Source organism: Haemaphysalis longicornis, unplaced genomic scaffold (genome assembly GCF_048455015.1).
Source record: "Haemaphysalis longicornis isolate Haplotype H1 unplaced genomic scaffold, Haemaphysalis longicornis Haplotype H1 scaffold_13, whole genome shotgun sequence".
NCBI classification, from domain to species: Eukaryota; Metazoa; Arthropoda; class Arachnida; order Ixodida; family Ixodidae; genus Haemaphysalis; species Haemaphysalis longicornis.
In genome coordinates, this window is record NW_027526233.1 from 25,590,302 (window position 1) to 25,611,048 (window position 20,747).

The 20,747-nt window shown below is 45.1% G+C and overlaps 1 long non-coding RNA gene across 1 annotated transcript; it reads left to right on the top strand.

Moving 5' to 3' along the window:
- Positions 1-355: 355 nt before the first annotated feature.
- LOC144164023 (uncharacterized) lies at positions 356-6,133 on the top strand. Its single transcript, XR_013321003.1, has 3 exons — positions 356-1,108; positions 1,715-1,801; positions 6,062-6,133. It is a non-coding gene; the product is annotated as an uncharacterized LOC144164023 (long non-coding RNA).
- The last annotated feature ends 14,614 nt before the right edge of the window (positions 6,134-20,747 follow it).

Genomic DNA, 20,747 nt, shown 5'->3' on the forward strand with positions numbered 1-20,747 from the left:
TGTTGAAAGGGTGTGGGAAAGGTGTTCAGCTCTTCATTGATTGAGGCCATGCATGCAATATAATTTCAAAAAGACATCCCATTGCACCATCCTCCCAACCTCGTCAAAAATGTTCAAAAGAAAAAAAAAGCTGCCAAATTCAATAAAAAGCATCGGCAGCACCGACGTTGAAACAGGAAAAAATATCAGCCCTTGCTTGTTACGACTTCGACAGAATAACACTCCCCCTCCCACTTTTTGTTTTCTACAGCCTTGCACGGAGCACAGCGCAGCCTTGAACTGTGACATCTGTATCATCATTCCGTCGTTCCCTGTTCCTCTCCTGCCCCACCAGCACAATCACAGCCCTCTCTGACAACAGTCATTCTCGTCACTCAGTGGAGTTATAACGTACTAGCAATCACAATTTTATTCCATTCTTATTGTTAGCGACCGTAAATATTGTGTACAAATGCAATAAACAGACCACATAGTTTCTCCTGCAGAAACAACGTTGGAGAACAAGGCAGATATCAAAAGAAAACAAAAGTTGGGGAGGTAGGGGCATGAAATCGGGCGCTAAATAAACAGACGCCAAATAATAATACGATTACTTACACTAGAACACTGCCAAATTTCATTTCGCAGTGTTATCTTACTATCTGCTGCTTTTTTTAACGTTCAAATCGAGCGCCAAAAGCTTCAGTTCGCGTTTTGTGTTTGTAAACTTTAAATATCTAAGCTTCTTTATTATAATACACATAATAAATAATAAACGTAAAGATTATGTTATATTCAGTAAAAGAGGCAATTATTTATTGTTGTCGTTTTAATTTGTTTACGCAACTCCCTGCCAACGGCCGATTCCCTTAGTACGGCGCGCGGCGGCGTGGCCGGATTCCGGAACAGATACCCCGTGACCCGTCTTTCATCGGTTGTGTTTACTGTGGTGTGCGGTTAAACAAGCACAGTTATTATGATTAATTGGGCACCTCGTCGTCTTCGGTTGTGTCTGTCGTGTTCGACTTCGCGATGATGTATTTGAGAACAACTTTGCCACCTGAAGACGGCTAATTTCGTTGGCGCTTGCCTCTGAACGTCGCTTGCTCTTCTGCGTCGGCTCCTCTCGGTAAGCTGTCTCGTCACATTTGCCGCCTTTCTTGTCACTGGATGTCGTTTGTAGCTGTCATCGCCGCTTTAAGGATTCGTTAACAGGAGCACGCGTGTGTGAATTGTTTAACTGAACTGGCGAGGTTGAACCTAGAGGGCTCGTCTCTAGAAAGGCGATGTGCGAAAGATTGTGGTGCTTGCATTAAGCGCTAAACGCACTGGCGCTCAGTAACGCCGTGGCGCTCAGTAACTCAGTAACGTTTCCCATTCCGCAGCACTATATTCAACAGCTTCAGAGTTCACCACTGCGAACCACGTCTTACGCGTAGTTTATCAGAACACGGGCGGCTACTCCTCTAAACTGTGCTGCGCAGCGTTTTCGGCTTCGTTGATCACCGCAGTCGCTTGTGCCGTGTTGGGAATTGCGAGGGAGAATCGTTTGCGAGCGAATGTGCGCGCCTCGCAAGCTTCGTTGCGTTTGCGGCGAGCCACCTCACCATGTGTACGGTGCCGCGGTATGCGGGCAGTGATTTTGGCTGAATGTTGTGTGCCCGAGACGTAACATTCGTGCACCCAATCATTTCCATTCTTGCATGTGTGGTAATCATGTGTCATCCCGTTTTAGACCTCTGGACGGTCTGAGCGCATCACGTCCCTCCATTCAACCGGACAAGAGCCACAAGCATTGTCAACAGTGTTTGGCCTCCAGAACGTAAGTTTTCAAACACAGTTTTGGTAGCACAGTGGGCTATCATACTTGAATATTGTTCGATCACTTGTATGTACAAGTTCTCTCCCCCGTAACAATTATTGGTGTTTCATGCATAACCTAACATGTAGGCGCTCAATGGCAACCTTTATTGTTAATTTCGGAAAACTCAAAGTTTCACCCAAAATCATAATGTGGGCGTAGCAGTTAATCACCATGTATACGAACTTCCTGGTGTTAGTCATGTTTACGGTGAAGCCATATTTCTTAGGTGGTGACACAAAAATGTTATTACCTTTGTAGTTTAGTCTTCGATAAAGCCTTACCAGTTAGTCATGTTTACGGTGAAGCCATATTTCTTAGGTGGTGACACAAAAATGTTATTACCTTTGTTGTTTAGTCTTCGATAAAGCCTTACCAGTTCTGTTTTCAGCTATTTTTTGGATGTTTATCATGTGAATTGACAGTCCTTGCAGTCCACTTTTTCAAATAGTTATGTAACTGCTTGTACCATTTAAACAGGCCTGATTGGGGTTCTGAAGGCTGCGATTTACGCACGCTAGTGCTGTACCGCCAATAAAGAAACATCCTTCCACAAAGAAAAAGACTTGAAAAATGTAAAGTATCCGCAGCATTATTCTTAACTGGAACATGCTGATTGTTAGGCCTGGGGCTTTTCCTGAAAGCACTGTGGATGTTATGAGAGAGGAAAACCACTCAAACACATCTGCCAAGGCCGTTGCTGCTCCAAGATGCGTGCAAGCATTGAGTCTTCTGAGCAATACATTACACCCTTTTTTTTAAACAACCGACGTGCATGCTGAACGTACTCCTGATTGGGCGTTTGCCAGGCGCAAGGAATTTTTTTTCAGGGGGGGGGGGGGAGCCGTGGTCGACCGAAAGATGGGACGGGGAAATATGTAGGCAAGGCATCTTGCGCGTTGTTTTGCAAACGATGCTTGAAATAACTGACTTTAACATGCGATTTGTGTATGCTCAACGCTAACTGTAAAGCCCACCTTAAAGGAGCCATGAAGAGAAAATGCAAGTTGGTTTTATTCGAAAGATTTCGTGTTTTATAGTGCCCCCACCGCTTGTCTGGATACAAACTGTGCTTTATTCACTGAGAAATTAAACAATTTAGGTTAAAATTTTGATTTTCCCGCTCAATCGTGCGTTTTCGTGGTCCCAAATGACATCACAGGAACCGACCGCTCTGCAGCCTAGAGTACCTTCATTCACGCATCCGCCGTACAGGGCAGAGACACGTATACGCTGGCGCCGCCATTTCCGGTTGCTCGCTCGCCGCCGAAGCAAGTCATTGTGTTAAAACCGCGCTAAAATTATCGCCGCAACGCGGTTTACTGAAGAAGTTTGAATCATATTGTCTGTTTCGCGTTGCTAGGTCTCGTGGGAAACGAAAAGAATAACGCGCTGAGCCTGTTGGCCCAATTGCGGCGGCACGGGACCGTTCAAAGGTTGTCTCCACCCTGTACAGCGGTGTTGGTTTGTTCCCGCGTTTTTTTTACGTTGTGTAACCTAGATGACGCCACCATACCGTGGCAAGCGTTTGGTTTGTTTTTGCCCGCATTTAAATCTGGCTTGTTTTTGTTCTGGGAGAAAATATTCGTTCCCTGAAACAGTGCTCGCTCGACAAATGGGGTCACGTAAGACACCGTTGCTTGCGTCAATCGGCCAGTGTCGTCTGAGACAACCCCAAGCCCCGCAGTGCTGTGCAGCTAAACCAAGCATGCTGTGCGCAGTACGAACAGCAGAACACATCAGTACTTCTATGTTTACATGTGCTTTCGTAACTTCCACTGTTTGTCCCATCATTCTTATTGCTTTGTAAAGAATGTGCCCTAAATTTAAGCGCAAATCGCTCATTCGTCTAGTTTGTAAGCTCTACCTAATTGGCGTCTGCTTCTGCCAGCCTCCGCCAATCGCAGAGCTTAGCTCATGTGACATTATAGGTTCTGTTGCGGGAAATGAGCTGGTGGGCCGCATGACCATTCCCGTTTTTCCTAATTATGTAGCTTATTTGAGCGAAGTTTACGTTAAAAGTGGTGTCAGTATGATTCTAACGAGACAATCTTTTGAATGAACCAAACTTGTGTTTTCTCTTCATGGCTCCTTTAAGGAGCTTAGATGGTGATGATAATTAGGATCACCTAAATTCCCGTTCGCTGGTCTATGGGCAGACCACGGGCGAATCATTCGTCCGCAGAGCAGGTGGTTAGGTGGACCCGCGCTCGTGAGCGTGATCATGAATGCGCTCGTGAGTGGCGCGCGGTCCCCGAAGTTCGTCGGGAGGAAGTGGAGGCCAACACTGAATGTTTGCTATCAAGATTCTCGTGTTTTAGATTTTCCTTTAGAAAAGGGACTATTAAGTTTTCTTGTCAGCTATGAAGTACAGTCGAGCACGATTTGAAGGTTATCGCGCCAGCATTGAGCGGCCAAGCGTGCCACCAGCCCACGGTTTCGTTTCGGAACCATGAAAATCGAGATTTCGCACTCTTCGCTCCCTTGTTGGCTGTTCCATGATACAACAATGGCCCGCACGACTGACTTGCCACCCTTTGGGTTTCAAGCTGTACATTCGTTGTTATCAAGCACAGACTTGGACTTGGTTGCCCTTTATTACGCCGACGATAACGAAACTTGCATGGAATATTTGCTAAAGCTGGTGTTCTTTCTGCTTCGTTTGAAAGAGTAGCTTTCCCGCGACAACCATCGAATCGCAGTGGACTGTACATGCGGCGCATTCGTATATTATGGCGGTGAAGCTAGCAAACGTGCGTCTTCGTCCTTAAGTAATCGCCTTTTGTTATTTTTTGTGCTAGTAACGTGAGTAGTAAACTTGCGCTAAGCAGAACACCTTATTGCACTGCTGTTGAATGTTGAGCTTGTTGCACGTTTCTTAAATTTCATTATATTTCTATCTGTTAAATCGAAACAGACATGGCTTCAGTAAAATTCCGGTTAAGCAAATACAGAATGCTGATTCTAACCAAGAGGGAGGTCAAGGAAACAGTGGAATAGTGCCAAAAAAACAAAGCTCCACAATAAGGAGAATTGTGTAGTTTTGTTGATGTGGAGGAAATACAACATGGGCAGAGCAATGCTTTTTATGCAGCAGAAATTATGGATCTGCAATAGTCAATGAAATGCGATGTTGGTAGAAAAATAAACACATCAAGGATTTATAGTTGACTGAACAAAATACAGCGACATGCTCTGTCATGTGATTATACTTTGTACCAGTGTAAAGACAAGGAATGACACGCTCCCGACCACATGTAAGCCTATATGAGGCTTTTCCTGCTGTTCTGCCATTTCCCGGCCGTGCTGTTCCGCCATTGAAACAGTGGGGCTGTTTTGATCGGCTCGCATCAGGTTCCCGGCGCTTGTCGGTGTATCCGGCGCGAAATGCAGCCGGGCTGTATATATTGACAGGTACAGCATCTGGAGCGGGCGCAGGGATCAGACGTTGACATAGCCCTTGTTTTCAGCTTTATGTGAGCAAGAATGTCCTTAAAACTGCAGGTAACTTCAGGCGGTTTTTCAGGCTGCCTAAACCGCACCCCAGCCTTGGCATAAAACATTATGAAGAAGGGGGGGGGGAGCACCTACACCCCCCCCCCCCGGCTACGCCCTTGGCGTGTGCTTATTCTTTCTTGCATCCACCACATTCGAGTCGTCACGTTGAATTGGGAATGCTGGAATCCAGCATATGCTGGCAAGATACGAGAGCTTGAACACAACCCACTTGCCCGCAATGAGTTTTCAAGGATCTCCACCACCTGAAGGAACTGAAGTGAGATGTAAGCATTGCCTGAAAACCATTCCAGATAAGGGTACGAAATTATAGTTATGGGCCTTTCTCGCCCATTTACGTGTTTTGAACAAAAAAAGTGCCATTTAAAGGTAACACGTCGTTCCCTGCCGATTTCTGATGCCTGATTAAGTTTGTGGGCATAAATGTAGCAGCTTTCTCACATGTCTAACGTGTATGCGGGCTTGTTAGGAGTGAAGTAGGTAAAAATTGAAAGGTTTGATTGTAGTGGTGTATAGATTACCTACATTGTTTTCATTCCTAGAAAAGAACAATTGAGGTAACCTGCCAATTGTTCTGCATTGCTGCATTTTATTATGCTTGTATGATTCGTAGAACCTGCAGGAGTTCAGCTGCTTGTTAAAGGAAAAATGAACAATGGTACAAAAAGAAGAGCATCTACTAAATAAAAATCTTCACAATCGCAGGATGCCAACGGTCCACCTACCAACTTGCGTCCTCCATTGTTTCTGCTGGCTGCAGCGGCGCATGGAGCATTTTTCAGCTTCTCGAAGTTTGTGATCAAGCGGTGCCCCAAGTGAAGGATGCCGCAGTCGGATCTTCTGTTTTAATGCAACAATTTCATGTGCTGAGCACTTACTAGTAAGGCATTTTAAATATTCATCATCCCAGAGGGTATGTTACCTTCGTCTTGGGTGGAATGTGGCTGCAATCAGGTTATTTGTGACAGAAACAAGTGAACCACGTGGGGAGAGTCATTGAGGCCTTGTTGGTTGCGCATGCTTCTGAAATAACGTTTTCGTTCAGCTGAATACTTTCTAAATATTACAATTTGTGAACAAATTATGATAAAAGTCATGATTAGTTGTACTACAGTGCAGGAAAGAAATGCCAGCACATGTTTTAAGAGCCTCTTATATTTCAGGTCATTGGCTGGTGAGCAATAAAACAGAACTCAAAATTGTTTAAAGTGAAATCAAATATTTGTTGTCACCAGTGCATGACCCGTAGTAAAAGCTATCTGGTCTCCCAATTTCAAATGAGACAGGAAATGCCGAAAAAATAAGGAAATAAACAAGACAGCTTGCTACAATAAACCAATTCAAAGAATTGCTCAATGTCCATAACGTGGTTGCTTGCTACAATAAACCAATTCAAAGAATTGCTCAATGTCTATAAAGTGGTGATTCAGGCGGGTTAGTTCGGTGTTGATGAAATACAAGCAGGCACTCGCCTGGTCAAAAACAAATAAACAAATAAAGACATTTTGGGGCCCCTACTGGTCCCTTGATCAAAATGAAAGGGGGGAGAAAGGTCTCGATTATTTATAGGTTCGGTGTCGCAGAGTGCGCATGTGTATCTCGGGGAGATTACCCCGCGACCGGTAAATCGTGTTTTTAGTTGGTTGAATATGCACTGATTCTAAAAGTAGTCGTGTCGACAGGCGCTTCTCTGACGCGATTATGCTTGCGGAATCCCAATTGATGACGTGGTCAGTAGCCAGGTGATGATCCGCCAAGGCATTTAAGCTTACATTGCCCTTTTTGACATCGTTCTGGTGCTATTGAATCCTTCTTTTAAAATTTTGTAGGCAACTCCGGGGAATCTTGATTTTCTAAAGGGTCCTTCACGCGTACCAGCTTCTGCTTAAGCCTGTTCGTTGGCACGTGTGCAGTTTTAACGCCATATGTGCCAAACACCCTTGCAGGAGCTTCAATGATGCCTTGCGTGTAGGGGACGGCAGCGCGTTTTTGCCTGTCTTATTCAGGAACCCTTTCGGAGGAGGCAACTGAAGCCCGCAATTGTTGCGTCCTCACAAGCTTTGAAGGGTAGCCGTTACTGCGAAGGTCCTTCCTTACCACGGCTAGCTCTTGCTTGCGCAGACCAGGCTCAGAGCAGATTCGTGATGCGCGTGAGAAGAGTGCAGCGGCGACGGAGCGTTTTTGGCCTATAGGATGCGCAGAGTCGAACCCCAGGTATCTACCCGTGTGGGTCGGCTTTCGATACACAGTGGTTGTAAATCCTTTGGCCGACCGTCTCACAAGTACGTCGAGGAAGGCGATCTGTCCATTATTTTCCTGTTCCATGGTGAACTGGTTGCTTGGAACACAAGAGTTTAGATGCTCAATTAAAGGCATTACATCTCGGCGTGGATCACACAAAAACAGTCGTCTACGTAGCAGACAAAGATCTTGGGGCCGTCTTGTACGAGCATAGCGCAGAATTTTCTAGAGCCTCTAAGGCAATATTCGCACAGACTGCTGAAATGGAATCTCCCATCGCTGTTCCAAACCGCTGCTTGTAACATTATACGTTGAAAACAAAACGTGTTCTGCAGGCCAAATTCCAGGCAAAATTACGCGTTCCGGAGTTGCAAGGATCTACTCGAGAACGATGCATGTCTGCCTTCACGTTCGCCAATTGAGACGCAAGACTTATATTGTCTCCTGGAATTTGGCCTGCAGAACACATATATTTTGTTTTCAACGGACCAGCGGTTTCGAACAGGGATGGAAGCTTCCGTTTCAGTAGTCTGTGCGAATATTGTCCTAGAGGCTCTAGAAAATTCTGCGCTATACTGGTACAAGACGGCCCCAAGATGTTTGTCTGCTACGTAGACGACTGTTTTTGTGTGATCCACCGCCGAGACGTAATGCCTTTATTTGAGCATCTAAACTCTTGTGTTCCAAGCATCCAGTTCACCATGGAACAGGAAAATAATGGACAGATCACCTTCTTCGACGTACTTGTGAGACGGTCGGCCAAAGGATTTACAACCAGTGTGTATCGAAAGCCGACCCACACGAGTAGATACCTGGGGTTCGACTCTGCGCATCTTATAGGCCAAAAACGCTCCGTCGCCGCTGCACTCTTCTCACGCGCATCACGAATCTGCTCTGAGCCTGGTCTGCGCAAGCAAGAGCTAGCCGTGGTAAGGAAGGACCTTCGCAGCAATGGCTACCCTTCAAAGCTTGTGAGGACGCAACAATTGAGGGCTTCAGTTGCCTCCCCCGAAAGGGTTCCTGAAAAATACAGGCAAAACCGCGCTGCCGTCCTCTACACGCAAGACATCAGTGAAGCTCTTGCAAGGGTGTCTGGCACATATGGCGTTAAAATTGCACACGTGCCAACGAACAGGCTTAATCAGAAGCTGGTACGCGTGAAGGACCCTTTAGAAAAATCAAGATTCCCCGGTGTTGCCTACAAAATTCCATGCAAGGATTGCGACGCATCCTACATAGGTGAAATCGAGAGCATGATGGAATCCCGTCTGGCCGGGAGGGTGCATTAGGAACGAAAAAGAGACGCCGACCAGTCCAAAAAAAAACGTACTGACGTTTGGGCTTCCAGCACCGAAGCCTTGTTCACAATAAATGCATCACCAGAAGTGGGTCGTTTAAGTGGGCTTCTATAATCGCTGCAAAGAGCGTGAGTAGATGGGTTTAGATTTCCGTCGTTAGGATTGACTGTGTTAGATGTGGTCTGAATGATTAGTGATTCCAGATGTAGCCGTGATGGTCACTTTTTCTGTAGCGACGATTCTTGCATTGTCCCAATCAATCTTGTGATCATTCACGACGGCGTGTTTGGCTAAAGCATTGTTGCGGACGCTTTTATTCTTTACTTCACGTGCGTGCTGCTGTCGATGCTTCTTATAATTTCCTGATTCCCCGATATACACGCCGCTGCAGTCTGCACAAGGTATCTCGTATACCGCACTTGGGAAGCGCTCCTTGTGCAAGCGGTCCTTGACTCTCACGAGCTCATGTCGCATCTTTTTGGCTGGAACGTGGGCCACCTGCACGTCATATTCCCGTAGGATACGTGCCAAACATTTACTTGTTCCTGGAAGGTAATGCACAGGAGCTCGCTTCATCGGGGCAGGAGGCACGTCCAGTTGTCCCCGTCGTGTCAGTTGGCGTTTTGTTGTGTTTATAATGTGCCTCTGGTAACCGCAGCTAGCCAGGTCGTCCCGTACCTTTGCCGTGTCCACCGCCGCATCCTCGGGCTTCGAGCATGATCTTTTCGCACGCTGCAGTAGCGTGCTAACAACAGCCGTCTTGCGGGAAGCGGGGTGCACGGAGTTGAAGTTCAGGTAACGGTCTGTGTGCGTTTCCTTGCGGTAGACGCTGAAACGTAGCCTCTGGCCCTGCCAAGACTCGAGGACGTCCAGGAAGGGAAGTTTGCCATCGGCCCCCTCTTCTGACATGAACTGAATGGCACGTTCCATACTGTTGAGGTGGGCCAGCAAGCTGTTCGCCGCGTCTTTCTGAATGACGCCGAAACAATCGTCGACATAACGCAAAAACACTTTTGGTTGAGGGGCAAAGGAGACTAGCGCGCGTGCTTCCAGCGCTTCCATGGTCAGGTTCGCCGCCGTGACCGAAATAGCGGCACCCATTGGAGTCTCCTGCCTTTGCTTGTAAAAATGGCCTATAAAGACGAAGTACGTATTGTTCAGGCAAAAATCTAGAAGCCTGCGTAGTTCTGGCTCATCCATCGGTGATCTCTTGGGCAACGTCTGATCAGCCTCGAGAGCAGCGGTGCATAGGTTGACAGCCAGGTCAATCGGAATGCTCGGGAAAAGGGACTTCACGTCGAAGGACACCATCAAGTCGTCTTTCTCGATCACAGTGTTGCGAGTCTTCTCGACAAAATCGAAAGAATTACGAATGTGAGTGGTCCCTTTACCGACGAGCGGAGCCAGAACTTGGTGCAGGGCCACCTGTCGAAGTTCCTGCACCAAGTTCTGGCGCCGCTCGTCGGTAAAGGGACCCCTCACATTCGTAATTCTTTCGATTGTGTCGAGAAGACTCGCAACACCGTGATCGAGAAAGACGACTTGATGGTGTCCTTCGACGTGAAGTCCTTTTTCACGAGCATTCCGATTGACCTGGCTGTCAACCTATGCACCGCTGCTCTCAAGGCTGATCAGACGTTGCCCAAGAGATCACCGATGGATGTGCCAGAACTATGTAGGCTTCTAGATTTTTGCCTCAACAATACGTACTTCGTCTTTATAGGCCATTTTTACAAGCAAAGGCAGGAGACTCCAATGGGTGCAGCTAGTTTGGTCACGGCGGCGAACCTGACTATGGAAGCGCTGGAAGCACGCGCGCTAGCCTCCTTTGCCCCTCAACCAAAAGTGTTCTTGCGTTATGTCGACGATTGTTTCGGCGTCGTTCAGAAAGACGCGGCGAACAGCTTGCTGGCCCACCTCAACAGTATGGAACGTGCCATTCAGTTCACGTCAGAAGAGGGGGCCGATGGCAAACTTCCCTTCCTGGACGTCCTCGTGTCTCGGCAGGGCCAGAGGCTACGTTTCAGCGTGTACCGCAAGGAAACGCACACAGGCCGCTACCTGAACTTCAACTCCGTGCACCCCGCTTCCCGCAAGACGGCTGTTGTTAGCACGCTACTGCAGCGTGCGAAAAGATTGTGCTCGAAGCCCGAGGATGCGGCGGTGGACACGGCAAAGGTACGGGACGACCTGGCTAGCTGCGGTTACCCTAGGCACTTTAAAAACGCAACGGAACGCCAACTGACCCGACGGGGACAACAGGACGTGCCTCCTGCCCCGATGAAGCGAGCTCCTGTGCCCTACCTTCCAGGAACAAGTAAATGTTTGGCACGTATCCTACGGGAATATGACGTGCAGGTGGCCCACGTTCCAGCCAAAAAGATGCGCCATGAGCTCGTGAGAGTCAAGGACCGCTTGCCCAAGGAGCGCTTCCCCGGTGTGGTATACGAGATACCTTGTGCAGACTGCAGTGGCGTGCATATAGGGGAATCAGGAAATTATAAGAATCGTCTGCAGCAGTACGCACGTGACGTAAAGAATAAAAGCGTCCGCAACAATGCTTTAGCCGAACACGCCGTCGTGAATGACCACAAGATTGATTAGGACAATGCAAGAATCGTCGCTACAGAAAAAGTGACAGCATCACGGCTACATCTGGAATCACTAATCATTCAGACCACATCTAACACAGTCAATCGTAACGACGGAAATCTAAACCCGATCTACGCACGCTCTTTGCAGCGATTATTTAAGCCCACTTAAACGACCCACTTCTGGTGATGCATTTATTGTGAACAAGGCTTCCGTGCTGGAAGCCCAAACGTCAGTACGTTTTGTTTGGACTGGTCGGCGTCTCTTTTTCGTTCCTAATCCTACATAGGTGAAACTGGAAATTTTTAAAAGAATTCAATAGCACCAGAAAGATGTCAAAACAGGCAATGCAAGTTGAATTGCCTCGGCGGATCATCACCTGGCTACTGACCACTCCATCGATTAGGATTCCGCAAGCATAATCGCATCAGAGAAGCGCCTGTCAACACGACTACTTTTAGGATCAGAGCATATTCAACCAACTAAAAACACGATTAACCGGTAGCGGGGTAATCTCCCCGAGATATACATGCGCAATCTGCGCCACCGAACCTATAGATAGTTGCGACCTTTCACCCCCTCTTCATTGTGAACAAGGGGCCAGTAGGGGCCCCAAGGCGTCTTTATTTATTTGTTTTTGACCAGGCGAGTGCCTGCTTGTATCTCATCAATGAATCACCCTCCCCTGACGAGTTTTCGTCGAACCTTGGACTCTGTTAGGTGTCAGTGGGTTTACACAGCCAATTTGTGGGGACGCACATAAGCTCTTAACAAATGAGCTGCGTAGTGGCTATGCACTAGCCATGGTTTTTATTAGTTGCCTTGATGTATATGATCTTCTGTCGCAGTGTTTTAGGTAGCTCACTCGCACATTATTCCTTTGTTTTTGGACATTGTGGAGTGTCCAATGTATATTCGTTCTATTTCTGATTTTTATTGCAACTGTAAATATGTCAGGAGTCCCGTACTGTGTGCATGAAGGCAGCCTAAATAAAAAAATTGGCTGCCTTGTCTTTGCTTAGAGGGGCCATGCAGACAACACACAAGTTTGATTCATTCGACAGATTGCCTCGTTAGAATCATACTGACACCATTTTTAGCTGCACTTCACTCGAATAAGCTATATAATTAGGAAAAAGGGAATGGCCATGCGACCCACTAGCTCATTTCCCACAGCAGTACCTATGATGTCATATGTCCCCAGCTATGCGATTGGCTGAGGCCGGCAAAAGCAAACGCAAATTGGGCAGGCCTTATAAGCATGCCGAATGAGCTATTTGCACTTAAATGTAATGCATATTCATTTTACAGCAGTAAAAATGGGGCAGTAAACAATCAAAGTTATGAAAATACGCGTACACATACAAGTACCGATGCGCACTGCTGTTGGTACGGCGTGCACTATGCTTGTTTTAGCTGCACAGCACTCCGCCGCTTTGGAGTTGGCTTGCACAGCCCTGGCAGATTGGCATAGGCGATGTTGTCTTACGTGACCCTGTTTGTCGAGGATACCTCATGTTTCACAAAACCATTACTTTCTACAGTAACGAAAACAAGCCAGGTGCAGACGCGGTCAAAAACAAAGCAATGGCAAACAACGGTTTGTGGATGAGTATGGTAGCTCCACCTGGGAGGACTGATGGCTAGCAAGGCTGCAGACCCGAGTGACGCAGTAGTTTGTTTGATTACTGCACTTATGGCTTCATTGCTGACATCCCAAAAACATATGGTGGGAGAATCAGACTTTTAACCTAAATTAATTTCTCAGTGAATGCAGCATCATTTGCTGAAGCGGTGGGGCACTATAAAACAGGAAATATTTCGAACGAAGCGAACTTCTATGTTGTCCGAATGGCCCCTTTAATGCACTGTATTGTGTTTTTGGTTCCTGTAGTGATGTCACCATGAAGGAACCGCAGTAGACAAAGTTAATGTTAGCGCTTTACCATGCATTTTTTTTGTGCTTGATGGAAACAAATATAATACTCTAACCAAGGACTTTATCCGAAGCGTTCCCAACGTTTCGGAACCTACTTGGCTCCATCATTAGAACTGTCTGTTTGACCAAGAGCCATAGTTCTACATATAAACAATTTTTTTGTTTGCTGCAGTTGATCAGATGCTAGGGCACAAATAGGGGGTAGAACAGCTAGATATCTGTTCATCTTTCGCCGGCTTGCTTTGGTGTGACAACTGTATCTAGTTGTCAATTCCAATTTGTTGTGGTCAGTTTTTCTCAACTAAATTGTAGCTTTTTTAAAGATTATGGAAGGTTTTGTGGGCCTAAAGGGTGGCCGCATTGCATGTTTGGCCTATGTAGCGTTGAAAGCGGATATTTTGCTTCAAAGTGGAATGTTGGCCTAGCATCATGGTCCTGTGGTTGCTGCTCACTTTCATTCATGCCATTATTTTTTATATTATCACTTAAAATTAAAAGTCAACCAATCTGCTGTCATTTTAATTTTGTCACCTGCTTTATACTTTCTTTTCATTCAACTGTCTGTAAGGAGTGACAATTCGTCTTTTTATGATACCAAGGCATCGAACTGTGCTAGTTGGTACATGTTTGAATGGATGAAAAACCAGTGGAAAACACAGGGTACGGAAGAGAACGACGGGATAAGCTTGTCCTGTTGTTCTCTTTTAACTGTGTCCTGTGTTTACCGCTGGTTTTTCATCCATTCAATTTTCATGAATTTGTTCAACAGTGATTAGTTTAAGTGCTCAAGCAATTTTTGGCTTGAAGGTTCCCTGTAGCATTTATATAAGTGCTCTCTGCTCTTTTTTTACCCAAGACCCCATTACCAGCCTTAATGAGATAGTCTTTTGTAGACATGAAGTTGAAATAAATATTTGTTTGCATTGCTTTGCATAGTTTGAAAGAATTGCTTGCTCACTTTCTTTCAACCCTGTTTCTTAATCCTGCTTAAAGCATTTTTCCATGTTTATTTTTTTTTCAGAACCAGGAAGGGTGCTCATCCTCGGTTCTTGCTGAAGCACCAGTATCTGTACTTCACACGTGAGCTTTGAACACACAGTAATTATGGTATGAAACATTTTACCAGTATTAGCTTGCTTTGTAGATGTCAAAGCTCTCGACAGTGTAGTACATTGTCTGGTGTAGTGCACAATCTCTCTATAACAGCACCCGCTGGGTGCTGTTGTAGAGAATAATTTTGTGGCTATAATACTTGAGATTATTTTAAAATGTACATCAAATACTAGTAAGAATAGCTCTCTAAATTGGTGGCCATTTTCCTGGTGGAGGCAGAAAGTGAAAATGCCCATGTGTGGAGATTTAAGTCCACAATAAATATCCCAAAGTTGCCAAAGCTAATCCAGAGCCCTCCTCGCGGTGCACTTAATATCCCATGTGCAGCTTTGTGTAAAAACAGCCAGAAATCTATGATCAATTTAAATTGATTTTAATGTTTCTAAATGCAAGTATTCTAAGTTTAAGCTGCCTTATTTAGTAAAATATTTTCTAACAATTGCATAGCTACCAAAGGTTTACAGAAAAGCTTTCATTGGTTATGCACCTTCTCAGCGAAACAAAAATGTCATTAAGAAAAGCAGAAAAAACCTAAATATGGCAAGTAGCAACAGTAAAGCTGCTAATAAAAAAGATGCTAAACATTTTATTGATAATATTGCTGATTTTACTTCTATTCAACTCTTAAAAGGGCTATAGACGGGTTTGGTGGTTCCCATGACGCACCTCGTAATTCTAGACGAAACTAATCGGCACTGGCTGTTGGCTTTTCATTTGCAACATCGAAAAATGACCCCACATCTACCAGCAGGGACATAATGCAAGGCACCATGCACAAGCTAGACTCATGATAAAATACTGCTATAACAACAATGTCATCACATTTCAACCAGGGAACTCATATGCATTGTTCTGTGATGTTTACAGTTCTTGGTATTGCTATGTGGGGTCATTTTTCATGAAGCAAAAAGAATAATGTAAAATAAAATAAGTGGCAGTGGGGACTTAACTTTTATGGGTAGAATAAAGCCACAGTACGTAGGGAAGTATACATATTGTATTTGGTCTGCCTTAATATCGGGCTTTTTTGCTCAGCTCAAGAATAAGGCACTAAACATTGCGAGTAGCTACCGTGATTGGAAGTTTGATGAAATGCTGAGAAGCCAAGGGTTTTAAGGTTCGAAGAACTTTTGTGCAGTTGATTTGTTGCACGCCTGCTTGCTTTCACTGCATAACACGTTTATGCTGTGCAGTGAAGCTCGAAGGATGTGCGCTGCAGTTTAGCAAAATGAACATAAAATTGAATTTTTAACACCGTTTCGAATAATCAACATCCTCTAATGATACAACTTCTGTACTGCGATTTGGCTGTAATATTAGACTTTATAAATGGATGTTTCAAAAATCGGTGGGTCAGAAAGTTCAAGTAAATTATCAGGTGACATTGAGCTTTAATGGAATGTCTCATAGAACGGAGCTTGGAAAGCACGAATGTTTCATACCGTAATTGTGTGTCATACTGTGCCATATGTGGCTGCACACCTGCAGCGCCATTTGTGAACCGAGGATGATGCACCCTTTTTGTACCCCTTTAGGTGGGTGCTTTTGCAGGAAAAGCTCCTACCTATGATATTTTGGGCAGAAAAGGGTGCTCCTGCGGCGAAAGAATCCAAGCACCATAAAGGGTGTGCTTGGATTCTGGCGGTACTTGTCTGTGCTAAGCGCATGATATGGTTTGGACATTCCAAGCTCTAGCCCGCCGAACGCAAAGTAATGCCTTGACTCCAACGCGAGTGCTTTTAATAACAACTTTGATGACACCACTGTTGAGAATCGGTTGAAACGGAGCAGGCGACGTACGTCGGTGTTATATTTTTCTTCGGCGTGCGGCCGCAGTGGCACGAGCCGTGCGATCAGCCATGTTCGTGGCTATTTCAGTGTTGCCAAACGAAGAAATTGACAGCTAAACTTTTCAATGAATACCGGCTATAGGATGGGTCAAAGATAAATGTTCTTTATAGTTCAGACTGCTGTGTCCACCTCATTGCATTCGGAGGGAAGGAAGTTCATAATTGCTTGTATCTTAATATTTGGTATGTGCTTGGCTGTAAAGTTTTAAGAGAAGTTGCCAAAATGTTTATTAATAGACACCTCAATCATAGTTTATGGTTGTGAATTAGTTTTAGTCTCAGGATTCATGCACAGAATTTCGCAAACATTCTTGTTTCTTTTTTTGTGTTGCAACATTTACTGTCGATTGTAAAAGTTTGTTCGGAAAACGTGGTTTCATTCGGCTTGAGTCTCAAGATTTTTGACACAAAAGAAATTGTGCAATTCATGGTCAATAGAACTTATAAATGTGGTTGTCTGCCTTTTAAAAAAGTTGTGACGATAAATACCAATACAAGTTCTCTACGGGTGCACATCACATGGGATATTGTTTTTGGAAGCTACCACCAGAAAACATGATTGCAATTGTAGTGGGGGTCCAGTTCTGTTTAGTTGTATCACTTGAATGCTAATGTGTAGTGAGCACACTGATAACGGTTTTCAGTGGTCCCTCTAGTGCACCAATGTTGTGATCGTCACGTGCATGAAATTGGGAAGTTCTATTATTTCTTATTTTTTGGTTCAGACTACTACGTTTTTTTTTGTGTGTGTCATGTCAAGTTAACCGATATTTCAAGATATCCGAGTTTGATGCCACGAGGGATCACTGTATATATAACTTGAAATTGTGCTATTAGTCATAAATTGTTGCATTTCATTTACTTACAGAGCCTGCAGACATACACCTGTCGCCATGAATTGCATTAGGACACCATGGTGATAGGTCGCAAGCCTCCAAGGCTATGGTGATGACATGCGCAACACCATGGTACTGCGCATGCCATCACCTTTAAAAAACGGTGTGAGGATGCTCAACACCCTTTATTTAGGGTGTTGAGCGTCCTCACCACCCTTTAAGGGTGTTGAGCATCCTCAACACCTTTTTTTCTTCTTACACCCTTTTTTCGTCCGTACACCCTTTTTTGGCGAAAACACCTTTTAAAGGTGTTAGCCATGGGACAAGGTTTTTACACCCTTTTCGGCCAAAAAGGGTGTAAAAAAGTTTAGTGTGTACGTACAAGGTCGTACCATCCAGCCATGTTTTCCCGGCCCGTCGCCGGCCTCGACCAGAAACGGTTCATGTAGTGCGCATGAAGCCCTACTATACAAGGTAGCATTCTTCAATTACGCCAAAAGGTACCTGACAAATACTCCCTTTAGCGCATCGGGACGATGCGCTATTAGGGAGGGGAGCTAAGGTCACGGCATGGCCTGTTGCACGCGCCCGGCCACAAAGAACAAAGAAAGGATGCCTTGCGGAGCAAGCAACCAATCAACAGCGGCCAAACAACTAAGCCACGTGCTGAAGAAGAAGAAGGGACACGCGTGGCGGCGCGAGAGAGAGAGCTCGTTGGCAGCGGGAGTAGGGTGTTCCTTTTAGTGAGGCACAAGTTCGCTTTTAATAAATCTGTTTGTCCTTTTAGCACCAACGTCATCTTCTTGAGTTTGTGCCACGCTACAATATTCTGCATTAGGCTGTTAGCGTAACTTGAGCATGTTTTCGCATGTGACCACCGTTGTGTAAAAATACCCGTTCACGAGGAAATTTATTGAATTGTAAAACAATAAAGAAGTAAACAGAAGTCGCGGATTTTGTGAGCAATAACTATGCGTTCCTGATTACTTTGTGTGTGCATATACAGTAATCCCTCGTTATAACGAAGTCAGCAGGACGGCGAAAAATTTTGTTATAAGCGGTATTTGGATATAAGTGACCACTCGAGAAAACTAAACTCGTTGAGTTTTATTTGCACCACAACTGCGAGGAATCAAAGCACAATGTATTCAGTGAAGCGCAACTTTCTTCAGGCGCAATAAAGGCAGTGCGCTTTGTCGGTTTCATGTTCTTGCCGGGCGCGAGCAACCCCGCTTCAATTTGACCAAGCAGTTGCTGGCGTCCGCACGCCTCGTAGACTGCAGAGCGAATGAGGAGGAGAAGGCACCGGCCGGTTTTACAGAGGGGTGGGGGCGTCAAGGAACGCTACGAGAGTTTCGCGCTGGAAAGCGCCGCAAATTTCACAGCTGAAATCTGAGGTTCTGTTTGTTGAGCAAAAAAAAACGATTACCCGCTCACTGTGAGTACACAGCTGAATCATAAAAACTGACCGGTTTTAGGGGCTCTGCATGACTACTGGGCACTTTTTTCCCGAGGTGTGCAGCCGTGAAGTCTGCAAAACGAGTTTTTGGGCGCCCCGCTCTCGGACAATCCTTCTAATACTACGTTCAAGTGTCAGTGTTCGCGCACCGTCACGTCCACGCCATGGACCAATGTCTAGGAAGAATATTCAATCACCCTAACACACATTTCAACCATTTGTCCCAAATCGGATGGCGAAAACCTAGTATGACCGGCTCGAGAAAATCGCCGGGGGAACACCAGCTTGTCAACTCGCCGTATTCACCGCGTGACTCGCCGCTAGGTCGTCGCTGCTCGGCGACGCCTCCACTCGCCACTTCACTGTAAGCGAGTCCAGCTCTTCGTGCGCTTAGAGTAATGCGGCCTAAAATGCATGCGTCTGGGATGGGACCATAAGAAATTTTGAATAGGGCGATATTTCGAGTAAACCGATTTCTTTATAACGAGGGATTACAGTATATGTGTGCGCGCTTATGTTTTGTACGCGTGGTTTTACCTATTTCCTGTGGAATTCTTCTGAACAATCAGAGTAGTCGTCAAAGATAAAGTTGTTAATTACATTCATAGAGGGATCAGACAGCCTTAATTGCGTGGCCGGTGGAGGAGCTCACATGGTTTGTGTAGATATTTCGTCAATAATACTGCCTCTTCTGTCCCGTCCTATCTCGCGTGGTGAGCATTTGGCCTTTATTGTATTTTTCTCATTTTGATTTTGTCGACGTCGCAGTAGGGTTCCCCGATTTTCACAAGTAGCAATGCATTGATTGTATTATGAGCGGCATTCGCCGTTTTGGCTGTCTACGGAGCGAGTTTTCTGGGCATAGAGTGCGTACTTATTTGAGCTAAATTTTTTTTTGGTGCCACTGACGGACTTTTTATTTGGAAGATTTCAAGAGGTGAAAGTACATTTACACATAAGGTGGAAGGCAAAAGGCTACAGCCTGACGAGGCCCTTCCCCCCAAAGTAGCTTGCACCGAAGTCAGGAGCAGCACACATCAAAACTTCAAAAGGAAAGAAAAAAAAATCGATACAATATTTTCTTATATCATGCAGAAAAGGAACAACATAGCTAGCACATTTTCCGAAGTCCAAAAAATAATGAAAATGCCGCGTAAGAGAGAAAACAAAATATACACTCACACATACCATAAACTACCAGTTTTACCTTATTAATTTACAAATCAGCAAAAAAGACTGACAAAAGTGTGACATGCACTCGTCTAATAGAGCCTAACAGCTCAATTTAAAGTGAAAACACGACAAGAAAGCCAAGTTTAACACAGAAAGTAACTCAACCTAAACATAAAAAACACGCATTATTAAAGTAAGAAACGCAAATGTAACACTCTTTCCGCGAAAATTATAGTGTGCTAACGCATCGAAAACTGGGCATATCATTGTAGCAATACCTCAAGCAAATGTTTTTTAAACAGTTTTACGGATTTAAACTCTGTTACGGATTTGACTCTTTGACTTTATCATTAATGGGGTCTCACGTTTTCTTTAGTCTCTACACGGTTAATATTCCACCTTTCTTAATACGCCACTTTGAACGAGGTAAACTTCGCTTTTGGCAAATGAAAAAAAAAATTCTCGCAAATTTTTCGCAAGCCATGAATCAAAGCTTTTCAGAACTTATGTAACGTAGTTCGTTCACGCTCTATAAAACAAAAGAAACACTGCAAATTCTGACAGCGGTAGCAAGCATAAAAAATAATCCAGTTCGGAAGGAAAGCTCAGTAAAGCTGCTGCCATCATTTAAAGCACTGGCTAGCGTGTGCGATTAATCCCATCGCTTAGCGCGCTATCGCGGCAATACATTTTCCCAATCAATTCGTTCAAGACAGCCCTCCAAACAGTTTATTCCAAAGAGCAATCCCAGCTGGAACAGGGCTCACAGCGGGGATGTCCAGTAAAACTGGTAAAACACCGCCATGAAAGGATAGAAAGATGGGAGCAAGGTTTAGCAAGGCGGTCTTGGCCTTGAGCTCCGTTGGTTGAGCGCTGGGCAGAAGAGGCGG